The sequence below is a fragment of the Procambarus clarkii genome, chromosome 45 (genome assembly GCF_040958095.1).
Source record: "Procambarus clarkii isolate CNS0578487 chromosome 45, FALCON_Pclarkii_2.0, whole genome shotgun sequence".
In the NCBI taxonomy this organism is placed as follows: domain Eukaryota; kingdom Metazoa; phylum Arthropoda; class Malacostraca; order Decapoda; family Cambaridae; genus Procambarus; species Procambarus clarkii.
Window position 1 is genome coordinate 4,699,732 of NC_091194.1, and position 17,500 is coordinate 4,717,231.

General features: G+C 48.4%; 1 protein-coding gene across 1 annotated transcript in view; it reads right to left on the reverse strand.

Annotated features, from left to right (window-relative positions):
- Positions 1 to 17,500, reverse strand: part of LOC123769854 (uncharacterized) — a 128,582-nt gene that overhangs the window by 53,504 nt on the left and 57,578 nt on the right. The gene's annotated exons all lie outside the window — the stretch shown is intronic.

Here is a 17,500-nt window from a genome sequence, read left to right on the forward strand (position 1 = left end):
GGTGTGCCAGGGGGTGGGTGCCAAGGGGGTGGGTGCCAGGGTGGGTGCCAGGGTGGGTGCCAGGGGTGGGTGCCAGGAGTGGGCGGATGGTCATATCGTGTTACCTGGCCGGGGACCACGGGCTGTAATATGACATTTAGTACGTTGGCCGCTATGCCAAAAGCTGCCTTTTATGGCGGGGCGTCACCAGTACCGCCACCTTCCCGCCCACCAAACCTTCCAGCTCTCGTAATTACACCAACTTTATCTCTGGCACTTTCCCTCACTCAACTATCAATACATAAACACCAACGATTATTTGATTATGTATCAACAAGGACGAGACATTTCTGGAATTAAATATTAGTAGTGGAAGACAGGAAAGTGGAAGTGTTTATTCTCCCGTTGGTATCATTGATCACAGATGCCAGATACGCCCAGGGGAAACAACCTTCCGTTCACATCTGCTCGCAAGCACAACCCTTCACCTCTTTACTTTTAAACACCATAAAAAAATAATGTAAGTTTCAGTGGCAAGTATATTGTAATGAGAAGCCAGAGGAGAGTCAGATATATAAGGAGTAAGAGTGTATAGGTTGACACTGGTGTTGTTATGGCGGCGGCGGCGGCGGCGGCCAGGCAGACACACCTGACGTGTTGCTTCCGGTTTGTAGAGGCGAGTGTCTCGTTAGTCACGCCCGTGTAGGGCCGGGGGCCAGGGGCGAGGCTGGAACACGGGCGGGAGAGGCCACGGAACAAGGTCAGGGCAAGGGAGGGGCCACACACACACACACACACACACACACACACACACACACACACACACGTACAAACACACACACACGTACAAACACGCGCGCGCCTCGCCCAAACACCAAAGTTTACACAAGCGCAGTTTTTCCAGTGTCTTGTTATCACCATCCTCCTTGCCTGCCTGTGTACTGGCTCCTTATAGGTGTCTCCTAGTGTAGCTACACTCACCCCTTCCATACTCCCCCCCCCCTATTTACACTCGCCCCATTTATTGCGACCCATACACTCACTCCCTCCACAATTACACTTTTTTTTTATTAACACATTTGTGTACATGCGCAAATGTGGAACTGCCGTAGACAACATGAAGGGGAGTACAGTGTGTGTCAAAACGCTAGCTACGTGACGGTAAATCTGCCCATTATCCAGGATGGTTAGAGGTAGCTCTTGTAATAGCACTTTCTCTGTAACTAGCTGACATTGTAACTATAAGGTGTGAAGGCTAGAAGAAATTGTTTATGTAATAATCTAAGATGAGGTCTGATAAAGACCTTTTGTGCCCTCTGTAATGCTTTTGCGCTACCGCTCACACGATGAGTATGGGGTGCACAATAAACTAGCCGGCTTGGCGGCAACAATCAAATCAGAGAGGCGTGTGGGGAGTAGTGTGCACTGGCAGACTGTGAGGCGCATCATCACTCCCTGCACCAGCCACTTGTCAACACCCACAACTGTGAGGACACAACTTCGTGTCTATGTCGAGAGTGTCTCAGCCACCTGCCCAACACTCGGGAAGGTGTTGCCTCTCTCACAATGGCGCCTGACAGCTGAGTGGACAGCGCTTCGGATTCGTAGTCCTGAGGTTCCGGGTTCGATTTCCGGTGGAAACGGAAACAAAAGTGGGCAAAGTTTCTTTAACCCCTGATGCTTCTGTTCACCTAGCAGTAAATAGGTACCTGCAGAGACAGATGCTACTGGTTGCTTCCTGGGGTGTAACTAATAGGAGGCCTGGTCGAGGACCGGGCCGCGGGGACGCTAAGCCCCGAAATTATCTCAAGATAATCTCCTCCGGGTTCTCAATTGTAACTTTGCGCCCCTGCTTCCTGTCACAGGTGTGTGTAACATAGCCGCTCCTTGTCTTCACTATCGATTCCCCCGAGTATTTTCTATCTCGTGAACATGTTTCCCGTATTTGTGCCATTCTCCAGTTATGTGATGTTTAGTTAAGTTAATCTTTCCTCTAAACTTATAGTTTTGTTCTTTATGTAGTGGCGGAAATGTGACCTTTCTTAAGAGTCGAGTTGTGTAACGAAAGTTCCATGAAGGCATTGCACATTCCAGGATTCTTCTGACGTATGTGGAATACATCATTTATAATGACTCCTTTAGCGTTGTGAAGGGTAGACCTTATGCCGGCCACCCTTGTATAACGGAGGTGATATCCGGTTTGTGCGCCCCACTCACTGTGCATGCGTGTGGCGTGCGTTCGTATTTAAACACCCGTTCGTGTGTCTTGAATTTTTAAAAGATTCGTTGAACAAACCACACACTAGAAATTGATGGGACGACGACGTTTGGGGTCCACCCTGGACCATTCTCAAGTCGATTGTGTGTGCAATCGACTTGAGAATGGTCCAGGACGGACCGAAACGTCGTCGTCCCTTCAATTTCTAGTGTGTGGTCTGGTCAACATATTTCAGCCACGTTATTGTGACTCCTCGTCTGCTTAAAAGATTCATTTGAAGTTAAGCATATAAACAAAATTTGAAGGTCAAGAGCATGTGTGATGCAGTATTGTAACACACACACACATTATATATATATATATATATATATATATATATATATATATATATATATATATAGATATATATATATGTATATATATATTATATATATATATATATATATATATATATATATAGATATATATATATATATATGCCATATACATATGCATATACACAACTATACACATCATACACAACTCAATTTTTCCAATTATGGGGGAAAGGATATCTGGTCAGTATTTCATCTGGGAATTATGTACTGTGGGGCGGGGTTTGCATCTAGTAAATCGCGGCTCTTGGGCCACCAGCTGTGGGAGCGGGGCGTCTCATCTTGGAGCAATCTTTCTAACATTGGGTCCTCTAACATTTGGATGGTGTTCCACACCCTGATGGCTTGGTGCTGTAGTCTGATGTTTAGTGGCTGTATGTTCAGGAGTTCCTGGAGCTCCTGGATTGTCTGGTCATATGGTGGACGGTGTTTTGCTGCTCTCCTTAGCAACGCCTTATTTTGCACTGCTTGCAGTTTCTGCATGTTAGTTTTCTTTATGGTCTTTATACCCTGAAGTTGGGTTGGGGTCGGCCGCAGCTTGGACGAGCATACCCTGAAGTTGGGTTGGGGTCGGCCGCAGCTTGGACGAGCATACCCTGAAGTTGGGTTGGGGTCGGCCGCAGCTTGGACGAGCATACCCTGAAGTTGGGTTGGGGTCACAGCCGCTGGGATAACCTTTCACCCTGGCCTCAGTCTGACCTCTCAACTTGCCGAAACAACAAATTGGATTGATAAGGTTAACCGGACTTTTTTCTATCAGGCAACGGTGAAAGCGTTTTGGCAACCATATCTCGAGACACCTGTAGTCCACGCCCAAGTGGTGCTCTTACCTGAGAGTTCTTACCTCACACACTTTGTTGGACTTCAGCTCCCGAGACCCGCTTCTGTTTACAGTGACCCTCAACCCCCGTTGTTCATTCTTGGTATAACCAACAAATTGTTCGGTCCTTGGTATAACCATTCAACAGACGACTAGCATCTTACTAATAAGATGGATGTAGGCCTAACAAGAATGCAGACGACGAGTCACAATAACGTGGCTGAAGTATGCTGACCAAACCACACACTAGAAAGTGAAGGGACGACGACGTTTCGGTCCGTCCTGGACCATTCTCAAGTCGATTGTCTTGAGATCGACTTGAGAATGGTCCAGGACGGACCGAAACGTCGTCGTCCCTTCACCTTCTAGCGTATGGTCTGGTCAACACCACTAAGAATGTTGCACGATACTTTCTGCCACGCAGCCTGAGCTGTGCTCCTTGGTACGGAGCACAAGTAACAAGCCGCTGTTGCAGAGTTATGACCTAAAGAGTGAGTTAAGAGTTACAAGTCGGGCGGAGGAGCATACCTGCCGCTGACCTCTGACCCTGCCTCGGTCCAAGCCCTCAAGAAGCTGCCTCTGCAACCTTAATGCAACACCCGCAACACCTCATGTCGCAGACCGCCCGCAACACCTCATGACCGCCCGCAACACCTCATGTCGCAGACCGCCCGCAACACCTCATGTCGCAGACCGCCCGCAACACCTCATGACCGCCCACAACACCTCATGACCGCCCACAGCACCTCATGACCGCCCACAGCACCTCATGACCGCCCGCATAATATGGAAAGCCTCGCCACATGCTGGACACAGCGGGAGACACATACCACATACACCATGAGCGCCGCCGACATGAAAACATTGCCAACAGGACATCGGGAACCTAATAACAGAACCAACGTGGCAACAGAAGCAGTATGGCAACAGGAACAACGTGACAACGGAACATGGCGACAATACAGCACACCGGTAACTGAAGTAACAACGGCAAAAACAATAGCAGAAACATTAACAACAGTAAGAGCAGCAGCAGCAGTAAGAGCAGCAGCAGCAGCAGCAGTAGCAGCAGTAAGAGCAGCAGCAGGCAGCAGCAGTAAGAGCAGCAGCAGCAGCAGCAGCAAGAGCAGCAGCAACATGACCAAGAGCACCAAGAGAGCCTGGTGAGCACACCGGTCAGAGCGCCTCTCACCACCACTAACTGCACAATGGTCCAGTTTTTGTGTAACCACCAGCCTTAATACTATAAATATACACCTAACATTCTTGTTTCCCCGTGGCCTTGTCTTCTGCAGTCTGCTACATCTAAGTCAGTGGCACCCGTGTCCACCAGTAAGCTTATAGGGGCACCCGTGTCCGCCAGTAAGCTTATAGTGGCACCCGTGTCCACCAGTAAGCTTATAGGGGCACCCGTGTCCACCAGTAAGCTTATAGTGGCACCCGTGTCCACCAGTAAGCTTATAGTGGCACCCGTGTCCACCAGTAAGCTTATAGGGGCACCCGTGTCCGCCAGTAAGCTTATAGTGGCACCCGTGTCCACCAGTAAGCTTATAGGGGCACCCGTGTCCGCCAGTAAGCTTATAGTGGCACCCGTGTCCACCAGTAAGCTTATAGTGGCACCCGTGTCCACCAGTAAGCTAGCTTATAGGGGCACCCGTGTCCACCAGTAAGCTTATAGTGGCACCCGTGTCCACCAGTAAGCTTATAGTGGCACTCGTGTCCACCCCAAGATTACAGAGGCACCCGTGTCCACCAGTAAGCTTATAGTGGCACCCGTGTCCACCCCAAGATTACAGAGGCACCCGTGTCCACCAGTAAGCTTATAGTGGCACCCGTGTCCACCCCAAGATTACAGAGGCACCCGTGTCCACCCCAAGATTACAGAGGCACCCGTGTCCACCCCAAGATTACAGAGGCACCCGTGTCCACCCCAAGATTACAGAGGCACCCGTGTCCACCCCAAGATTACAGAGGCACCCGTGTCCACCCCAAGATTACAGAGGCACCCGTGTCCACCCCAAGATTACAGAGGCACCCGTGTCCACCCCTAAGCTTACAGTGGCACCCGTATCGTCTGCATAAAACAGATTTCCAAGATAGAGACATCCTGGTAATGTGTTTTGAGAGAGAGAGAGAGAGAGAGAGAGAGAGAGAGAGAGAGAGAGAGAGAGAGAGAGAGAGAGAGAGAGACAGACAGACAGACAGACAGACAGACAGACAGACAGACAGACAGACAGACAGACAGACAGACAGACAGACAGACAGACAGAGACAGACAGAGAGACAGACAGACAGACAGACAGACAGACAGACAGACAGACAGACAGACAGACAGACAGACAGACAGACAGACAGACAGACAGACAGACAGAGAGTGAGAGAGAGAGACAGACAGAGAGACACACGTCCCAGGAGGACAGGCATCACCTGTCTACCTTCACTGTGTAAACATAGTGCCCCTCGACCCCCACCCAACAACTCTGATCATAAAGTACCTAAAGTTTGGGTCCGTGCTGGACCATGATCAAGTCCCGTAGCGGTCCACGACGGATCCAAACGCCGCCAATCGTTTTATTTTCATATGGGTGGGTTGGGTGTCCAGTGATCAGCCACGTTATTGTGACTTGCCGTCTGCATATATTATCCCTAATGACACACCCGCACGTGACGGCTGACACGCCCACAATACACGGAGATGACACGGCATAATGGAGAATGTTCATTAATAAGGTACACAATGAAACCACTATAGCGTGATATATCAGAAAATCTTTGGTGCAATCGATCCCGCCTCGGGTTCGAATCCACTGCCCTGCTCCAAGCATTATTCTATTCATGAAGTGTTTGAAATAATTATATAAATTGAGTAATTTTAGTCAGGAAAGACCTGGGTAAATACTGGTTTGGAAACGGGGTTTTGATTTATGGAACAAATTACCGGGTAACAGAGACGTAACAGACTGTTTCATGAGTTGGTTAGACATATATATATGAGTTTAGATGGATGTAAATAGAAGCCGTGTGGTATAGACGAAGTGTTTCAATCGTAGGCTAGACGTACGAACTGTCTCATATAGACTAACAGGTCTCCTGTTGTTCCATTTATTGTTATGGTGTTATTATGTATCAATAAATATTATCGGTGTAGGCAAGTAGGATTGTATTAGTGCGCACGTGAAGATCAGTTTGGGTTATATAAGATTATAACCCCAAGGAAGAGGGACAGGTGTTGTGTGCTGGAAGATGAGTGTTGCAGTGTTGGGCAGGTGTGTGTCAGGTAGAGGCGGCCTGCAGTAGGTGGTGACCTGCCTGGGGAGGTGTGTCAGGTAGAGGCGGCCTGCAGTAGGAGGTGACCTGCCTGGGGAGGTGTGTCAGGTAGAGGCGGCCTGCAGTAGGTGGTGGCTGCAGGAGGTGACCTGCCTGGCCTCTCCGTCTACTGCATCCTGTTCCCTAGCCTTTGTCTGGGCGGCGGCGAGGAGCCGCCAGGTAGGCAGCCTCCAATAATTAGCCCAAATACGGGAATTAGGGAAAAAACGTCAAGTAGATGCTGCGAGCCATCTTTGGGATCTGACCTTCTCTTATTTATCTCTACTACCAACTGAGGAGAAAAGCGTGACCCTTTTTTCCCACACTTGGCGCTCTTCTGGTCGTGTGTGTGTACTCACCTAGTTGCACGCTCCTAGTTGCGCTTCCAGGGTCCACCTTTGGCTCTGTGGTCCCGCCTTCCGAAAGTTCTTAGATTAATGCAATGAATCAATTCCCACACTTTATTTATATTGATATTTAAAACTTTGAATCGAATTACCTTCAATGACTTGTACGTCTAACGTCTTCCACTTAATAATGCCAGCTCTGTCACATAAACGTTTTTTTCTGTCTGTGACTCATTTGCGTCTCTAGTTCCCATCCATGACCCCTCGTTATGCTGTTTCCAGCTTTGAACAATGCTGCTTTGTCTAATTTGTCAATTACCCTTAGGATTTTATATGTTGTTCTCATGTCCCCTCTATCTCTCCATTCCTCCAGTGCGGTAAGGTCCACTTCCCTCACATAGTCCAATCCCTTCACCTCAGGAAGGAGTCTCATTGAATATCTTAAGACCTTTTCTAGTTTCTCCTCGTCCTTTTTCAGGTAGGATTCCCTGCTGGGGCTGCATATTTAACAGTGGGTCTCACCCTCGCTGTATATAGGGCCCGGAAAGCCCCGCTTCTCCATGTTTCTGAAGGATACACGTACGGTGGTCACCATGCCTTGTGCAGCTGCTGGTGTTCTGCTAATGTGCGCTTCTGGCAACATATTTGTGCTCATGTCCACTCCCAGGTCTTTCTCCTTTTCTGATTGATGAAGCTGTCTTCATCCTATACTGCTGTACGGGTCTTCGCACTCCTCTTCCAATCCTCATAACTTTGCATTTGGTTGAATTAAATTCTAGCAGTCATTTTCTCACTTGTAACAACCAGGAAAACTCTCTCTCTCTCTCTCTCTCTCTCTCTCTCTCTCTCTCTCTCTCTCTCTCTCTCTCTCTCTCTCTCTCTCTCTCTCTCTCTCTCTCTCTCCGTGTGTGTGTTGGACACTGGACAAGGGCAAGGTTAATTTTAATAATGTGACCGACTCTGTCGTACCTTGTATGCCATGCCTTGAATTTTCCACAGAGCAAGCCATGCACTCCACATTCATCTGCTTCTGCCTCACCACAAATACACTGATATATAGTGTAGTCAATTTTGGTCAACTGGAGTAGACCAAGAGCCAAAGCTCAACCCCCACAAGCACAACTAGGTGAGTATAGTATGGATTGAAGCAGGAAGGTGGAAGGCCACTACAATGTGGTGTCCTGTGAGTTAAGATGTGTTCCTGCCACACACGTAAGGTCTGCCAAAAGGAAATCCCCTGCATGGGGAGATTGCACGGCAGTGAGGCGAGCACACTCACTAGGAATTGTTGCTGCTTCCAGCTAAACTATATATATATATATATATATATATATATATATATATATATATATATATATATATATATATATATATATATATATATATATATATATATATATATATATATATTATATATATATATGTTCGAGGTTGGAGAGCAGACATTTAGTGTTGGCTTGACTCAATGTTTCCCAGTAACTGGTGTTGGGTACACGCCCAACACTGGCAGGTCGGGAGTGGCCTCAAAGAGTGCCAAGTGACATTATGCCAGCGGGACCTCCCATGAAAATTTCGCAACATCATATGACTCGACTCTGAATTATTATTAATATTAATTAATTAATATTAATATTAAAATATTAACATAATTTTGTTTGTGTGTGTATTTAATATTTGTGCTTGCAGAATCAAGCTATTAGCTCTTGGACCCCGCCTTTCTAACCTATCAATTTTTCCTCTCTTATGTCTACTACATATATTTATTTCTCTCTAACACACACACACACACACACACACACACACACACACACGGGCTGCTTCCTGGGGGAAGTGTAACAGCTGTCTAACTCCCAGATACCTGTTTACTGCTAGATGAACAGAGCATCAGGGTGAAAGACACTCTGCCCATTTGTTTCTGCCTCTGCCGGGGATCGAGCCCGGGCGCTTAGGACTACGACCCCCAGAACGCTATCCACCCAGCCACGAGGCCCCGTATGTATGTGTGAGTGTGTGTATATATATATATATATATATATATATATATATATATATATATATATATATATATATATATATATATATATATAAGAAGGTGGAGGCAATATTGAGGTGTATGCTGTGCACAGAAGGATAAAGGTTAGTATGCGAGACGCGTCGCTCTACCTACTAGGCCAGGAGTTGCCTGAAAAGCCAGGAAAGAAGGAGAACCATCAGTAAGGCAGGATGGCCAACACACTTCACCTCCTCATTGTCTTACACGTATGGCATCTCATGGCCTAGTGGCTAGAGCGACGTCTGCGGCATACCTACATATGTACGCAACAACCCAACCTAATGTTCTCATGAAGGCATATATGTATGTATATATGTACAGTCTGTCGTTAATTATCTATTTAAGGACTATATCATGGAGCAAGGATGAGTGTGTTTAGTGAGAGGACGCGTGTGTGTGTGTGCGCGTGTGCGTGTGTGTGCGTGTGCGTGTGTGTGCGTGTGTGTGTGTGTGTGTGTGTGTGTGTGTGTGTGTGTGTGTGTGTGTACTCACCTATTTGTACTCACCTATTTGTGCTTGCGGGGGTTGAGCTTTGGCTCTTTGGTCCCGCCTCTCAACTGTCAATCAACTGGTGTACAGATTCCTGAGCCTACTGGGCTCTATCATATCTACATTTAAAACTGTGTATGGAGTCAGCCTCCACCACATCACTGCCTAATGCATTCCATCCGTTAACTACTCTGACACTAAAAAAGTTCCTTCTAACGTCTCTGTGGCTCATGTGAGTACTCAGTTTCCACCTGTGTCCCCTTGTTCGCGTCCCACCAGTGTTGAATAGTTTATCTTTGTTTACCCGGTCGATTCCTCTGAGGATTTTGTAGGTTGTGATCATGTCTCCCCTTACTCTTCTGTCTTCCAGTGTCGTAAGGTGCATTTCCCGCAGCCTTTCCTCGTAACTCATGCCTCTTAGTTCTGGGACTAGTCTAGTGGCATACCTTTGGACTTTTTCCAGCTTCGTCTTGTGCTTGACAAGGTACGGGCTCCATGCTGGGGCCGCATACTCCAGGATTGGTCTTACATATGTGGTGTACAAGATTCTGAATGATTCCTTACACAGGTTCCTGAACGCTGTTCTGATGTTAGCCAGCCTCGCATATGCCGCAGACGTTATTCTTTTTATGTGGGCTTCAGGAGACAGGTTTGGTGTGATATCAACTCCTAGATCTTTCTCTCTGTTCGTTTCATTAAGTACTTCATCTCCTATTCTGTATCCTGTGTTTGGCCTCCTATTTCCACCACCTAGTTTCATTACTTTGCATTTACTCGGGTTGAACTTCAACAGCCATTTGTTGGACCATTCACTCAGTCTGTCTAGGTGTGTGTGTGTGTGTGTGTGTGGGAGGGGGAGTCCAAAGAGTGAGGGGAGAGAGAGAGGGGGGTGTGGAGTGGGGGGGAAGGGAGGTGTCTGGCACACACACACACACACACAGGTTCTGGGAACTGTCACCGGATATCTGCCAAACTTCCTATCTCCTGTTCTTTCCCAAGCCCTTGTGGCAGAGGCTTTAGTACACAAAAACACTACACAAGAACAGTTAACACGGCTCGCTGGCAACAAAAACTGCCTCCCCCGTCCCCCCTAGCCCCTGGACGTAACGTAGTACTTTGTGAGAGAGCCTCGTCCACAGTACTGTGGGAGCCTCGTTCACAGTACTGTGGGAGCCTCGTTCACAGTACTGTGGGAGCCTCGTTCACAGTACTGTGGGAGCCTCGTTCACAGTACTGTGGGAGCCTCGTTCACAGTACTGTGGGAGCCTCGTTCACAGTACTGTGGTAACCTCGTTCACAGTACTGTGGGAGCCTCGTTCACAGTACTGTGGGAGCCTCGTTCACAGTACTGTGGGAGCCTCGTTCACAGTACTGTGGGAGCCTCGTTCACAGTACTGTGGTAGCCTCGTTCACAGTACTGTCGGAGTCTCGTTCACAGTACTGAGAGCCTCGCCCACAGTATAGGGTATAGAGTGTACTACACCCTTAGAGTACCTTACCTTGAGGTGATTTCGGGGCTCAGCGACCCCGTGGCCCGGTCGTCGACCTGGCCTCCATAGTAGGATATAGAGTAGGTGTACCAAGCCCTAAACCTCCTCATAACGGGGCCTAACGAGGACGATATTAATAAGATATTCAATATATATCAACACGAAATAGAACGCGACACAATCGGTATAAATTGGATAAGTTTAAACTCGTGAAAGACCTGGGTAAATACTGGTTTGGAAGCAGGGAAGGTGATTTGTGGAACGGATTACCGGGTAACATAATGGACGTGGGATCACTGGGTTGTTTCAAGAGTAGGTTAGACATTTATACATATGAATGTGTCTAGGTACCTATAAATAGGAGCTGCCCCGTATGGACCACAATACTTTCTGCAGAGTCCTGTATTCTCAACATACCCACACAGTACTGTGGACCAAGACAACACAGTACTGTGGAGCAAGACAACACAGTACTGTGGACCAGGACAACACAGTACTGTGGACCAGGACAACACAGTACTGTGGACCAGGACAACACAGTACTGTGGACCAGGACAACACAGTACTGTGGACCAGGACAACACAGTACTGTGGACCAGGACAACACAGTACTGTGGACCAGGACAACACAGTACTGTGGACCAGGACAACACAGTACTGTGGACCAGGACAACACAGTACTGTGGACCAGGACAACACAGTACTGTGGACCAGGACAACACAGTACTGTGGACCAGGACAACACAGTACTGTGGACCAGGACAACACAGTACTGTGGACCAGGACAACACAGTACTGTGGACCAGGACAACACAGTACTGTGGACCAGGACAACACAGTACTGTGGACCAGGACAACACAGTACTGTGGACCAGGACAACACAGTACTGTGGACCAGGACAACACAGTACTGTGGACCAGGACAACACAGTACTGTGGACCAGGACAACACAGTACTGTGGACCAGGACAACACAGTACTGTGGACCAGGACAACACAGTACTGTGGACCAGGACAACACAGTACTGTGGACCAGGACAACACAGTACTGTGGACCAGGACAACACAGTACTGTGGACCAGGACAACACAGTACTGTGGACCAGGACAACACAGTACTGTGGACCAGGACAACACAGTACTGTGGAGCAAGACAACACAGTACTGTGGACCAAGACAACACAGTACTGTGGACCAGGACAACACAGTACTGTGGACCAAGACAACACAGTACTGTGGACCAGGACAACACAGTACTGTGGACCAAGACAACACAGTACTGTGGACCAGGACAACACAGTACTGTGGAGCAAGACAACACAGTACTGTGGACCAAGACAACACAGTACTGTGGACCAGGACAACACAGTACTGTGGAGCAAGACAACACAGTACTGTGGACCAAGACAACACAGTACTGTGGACCAAGACAACACAGTACTGTGGACCAGGACAACACAGTACTGTGGAGCAAGACAACACAGTACTGTGGACCAGGACAACACAGTACTGTGGACCAGAACAACACAGTACTGTGGAGCAAGACAACACAGTACTGTGGACCAAGACAACACAGTACTGTGGAGCAAGACAACACAGTACTGTGGACCAAGACAACACAGTACTGTGGAGCAAGACAACACAGTACTGTGGACCAGGACAACACAGTACTGTGGAGCAAGACAACACAGTACTGTGGACCAAGACAACACAGTACTGTGGAGCAAGACAACACAATACTGTGGACCAGGACAACACAGTACTGTGGACCAAGACAACACAGTACTGTGGAGCAAGACAACACAGTACTGTGGACCAAGACAACACAGTACTGTGGAGCAAGACAACACAGTACTGTGGACCAGGACAACACAGTACTGTGGAGCAAGACAACACAGTACTGTGGACCAAGACAACACAGTACTGTGGAGCAAGACAACACAGTACTGTGGACCAGGACAACACAATACTGTGGACCAGGACAACACAGTACTGTGGACCAGGACAACACAGTACTGTGGACCAAGACAACACAGTACTGTGGACCAGGACAACACAGTACTGTGGAGCAAGACAACACAGTACCGTGGACCAGGACAACACAGTACTGTGGACCAGGACAACACAGTACTGTGGAGCAAGACAACACAGTACTGTGGACCAGGACAACACAGTACTGTGGACCAGGACAACACAGTACTGTGGACCAGGACAACACAGTACTGTGGACCAGGACAACGCAGTACTGTGGACCAGGACAACACAGTACTGTGGAGCAAGACAACACAGTACTGTGGACCAGGACAACACAGTACTGTGGAGCAAGACAACACAGTACCGTGGACCAGGACAACACAGTACTGTGGACCAGGACAACACAGTACTGTGGAGCAAGACAACACAGTACTGTGGACCAGGACAACACAGTACTGTGGACCAGGACAACACAGTACTGTGGACCAGGACAACACAGTACTGTGGACCAGGACAACGCAGTACTGTGGACCAGGACAACACAGTACTGTGGACCAGGACAACACAGTACTGTGGAGCAAGACAACACAGTACTGTGGACCAGGACAACACAGTACTGTGGACCAGGACAACACAGTACTGTGGACCAGGACAACACAGTACTGTGGACCAGGACAACGCAGTACTGTGGACCAGGACAACACAGTACTGTGGAGCAAGACAACACAGTACTGTGGACCAGGACAACACAGTACTGTGGAGCAAGACAACACAGTACCGTGGACCAGGACAACACAGTACTGTGGACCAGGACAACACAGTACTGTGGAGCAAGACAACACAGTACTGTGGACCAGGACAACACAGTACTGTGGACCAGGACAACACAGTACTGTGGACCAGGACAACACAGTACTGTGGACCAGGACAACGCAGTACTGTGGACCAGGACAACACAGTACTGTGGAGCAAGACAACACAGTACTGTGGACCAGGACAACACAGTACTGTGGAGCAAGACAACACAGTACTGTGGACCAGGACAACACAGTACTGTGGAGCAAGACAACACAGTACTGTGGACCAAACACAGTACTGTGGAGCAAGACAACACAGTACTGTGGACCAAGACAACACAGTACTGTGGACCAAGACAACACAGTACTGTGGACCAAGACAACACAGTACTGTGGAGCAAGACAACACAGTACTGTGGACCAGGACAACACAGTACTGTGGAGCAAGACAACACAGTACTGTGGACCAAACACAGTACTGTGGAGCAAGACAACACAGTACTGTGGACCAAGACAACACAGTACTGTGGACCAAGACAACACAGTACTGTGGAGCAAGACAACACAGTACTGTGGACCAAGACAACACAGTACTGTGGACCAAGACAACACAGTACTGTGGACCAAGACAACACAGTACTGTGGAGCAAGACAACACAGTACTGTGGAGCAAGACAACACAGCCCGCCCAGACAGCGCCCCCCCCCCCCCCCCCCACACACACACACACACCAGAAATAGTTGGTGTACATGGGGGAGCGAGCCTTGGCAAGCAGAAGCCTGCATTTCCCAGTATTTATCACCAAACTCTCATTCTCCCATCTTTGTCTGACGTCAGTGTACTACTCACCTGGTTGTGCTCGCGGGGGTTGAGCTCTGGCTCTTTGGTCCCGCCTCTCAACTGTCAATCAACTGGTGTACAGGTTCCTGAGCCTACTAGGCTCTATCATATCTACACTTGAAGCTGTGTATGGAGTCAGCCTCCACCACATCACTGCCTAATGCATTCCATTTGTGTGTGTGTGTGTGTGTACTAACCTAATTTGTACTTACCTTTTTGTGTCTGCAGGACCGAACATTAGCTCTTGGATTCCGCCTTTGTATCCGGCGGTTGTCTAATGCAATGACTCCTGGCCTTTTGTGTGAGTGTGTTTTGGGGGGTTCCTACCTAACAGAGTTTGTAGAGTCGTGTTTCATCTCCTGGGACCTGACTTTCCATCTGTCGGTCGTCTAATGCAGGACTCCCGACTCCTTAATTACCAGACATACGTTCTATTAAAACTTTCTAATATAGATGGTGGACGAGTGATTCTATCATGGATAGAACAAGAGTTTGTGTTGCTTGTGACGAACAACACAAGACAAGCAACACAAGACAAGCAACACAAGACAAGCAACACCAAACAAGCAACACCCACAAATATATAGAAAGCCAATGTAACTATCAGTGACTTTCATCGTTGATGACTCGTCAATATTAGATCTTCTGAAGCCAGGTGTGTGGGAGAGATGAGGGCCAGGTGTGTGGGAGAGATGAGGCCAGGTGTGTGGGAGAGATGAGGCCAGGTGTGGGAGAGATGATGCCAGGTGTGTGGGAGAGATGAGGGCCAGGTGTGTGGGAGAGTTGAGGCCAGGTGTGTGGGGAGAGATGAGGGCCAGGTGTGTGGGAGAGATGATGCCAGGTGTGTGGGAGAGATGAGGGCCAGGTGTGTGGGAGAGTTGAGGCCAGGTGTGTGGGGAGAGATGAGGGCCAGGTGTGTGGGAGAGTTGAGGCCATATTCACCCCATACCCATCCTATGGGCGGTAGTGAATGTTTTTTAAAGGGCGCATAATGGGCTCAGGAACTGCACCTTAAAATTAATTTAGCTAAGCAAGTTACGGTCTTGATAAGCTAGTTACACAGTTTAATGAATTATTACACCAACAAACAATGGATTCGTGAGCCATTGTACCCCAGTGAACCACTCTCAAACAATTATAGTTCTTATAGTAACTGTTTAGCCGAACGATCCAACAGCCGTTGGTGGATCAAAAATAGTTCATGTTTTGTACTTTATTTTAAAGAGTGCGAGAAAAACGCCAAAAATATAGCTTAAACTTTCTTAGACCTAGTACATATGTGTACTATATTAGGCCTAAGACAGCGTGTGTTAGGCATAGGGTTGCTTGGGCAGGTTCTTTGGTTATATTTCAGATTTCCCAGAAGCCCATTTGGGGGATTTGAGTAAGACCAAGTGTGAACCTTCAGAGCCAACACGACGTATTGGCACGTTATCTTGAGGTTATCTTGAGTTGATTTCGGGGCTTTTTTAGTGTCCCCGCGGCCCGGTCCTCGACCAGGCCTCCACCCCCAGGAAGCAGCCCGTGACAGCTGACTGATTAGGTACCCAGGTACCTAATTTACTGCTAGATAACAGGGGCATAGGGCGAAAGAAACTCTGCCCATTGTTTCTCGCCGGGGCCTGGGATCGAACCCAGGACCACAGGATCATAAGTCCCGCGTGCTGTCCGCTCGGCCGACCGGCTCCCCGCGAGACCGCTAGACCACATGCTTGCACTCAGTACTCTCAGTTGAGGAAGACTGGCGGCACTCACCATGCCAACAGGAGAACAAAAGGACTTGAGGCGAGCGGCGCCAAAGAGATAGGATTCACCAAAGGATTCAAGTGAAGGATGAGCTGACCCGAGCGACATTTAGAAAGCAAGACGGACGATCAGTCTAGAAATGAGGCCATTGGACAAGGAGGTGGACGACTGTATGTGGGACAGTGACGTTTGGGCAATAAGGAGCAGGGCGTCGTTACATTAAGTGGCCGTGAAATAAGCCCGTGTATGCTAATAGCAGTCGCTTCTATAATCTCTTATCTTAACTCATTCTAATTGGTTACGACTCTTACACTGGCACGTCTTCCAGCTCATTAATTTGTCTTGTTGTGTGTCGCTTGTCTCCTCTCTCTCATCTTCCACACACCCTATTTATCACCTTTTATTACTTGTTAGTTATCATATCCTCCACTCTTATTTACCCCCTTGTGCAGTGTGTGGGTAGGTTACCACAGCTGCTCCCTACACGTCAAGGGTACTCATACTGGGGTACACGTACCAGGGGTACCCATACTAGGGTACACGTACCCGGGGTGCTCTCTCTAGTGTTCATACGTCACAAGGGTTACTGCATGTCTTGACTTCTTGGTGTTTCTTGCCATTCTTACCGACTCATTCCTTGTTTACACTTGTTATTCTCACTCGCTGAGTTCTGTCACTCTGTGCTCCACGTCCTCTTGCTCCTCTGCCTCAAAATGTAAACTGCTAGTGTACACTGTTCTGTAAACCCAGTTTACCTTTACACAATGAAACCACAATCATGTGACATATGTGGAGCAGGGCGGTGGGACAGTTCCCGGGGGGAGGGGGGGGGGGTGGACCCGACACTCCACCCCGTGTAACTTGTGTGTGCATATCGTGGTCCATGGGTTAAGGCGGGCGTCTGGGGGGGGGGGTGACCGAGGGTTCGATCCCATCGCCCTGATCCAAAGATTTGTCCTCAGAGTTGCCTGTACAAGAAGCATCACTTCAGGTGTGGGTATTGGCGTCGTGCTTGCCACTGTTGTCTCCGGGAAGTGCCTGGTGTTGAGGTGATGGGGTAGTGGTTA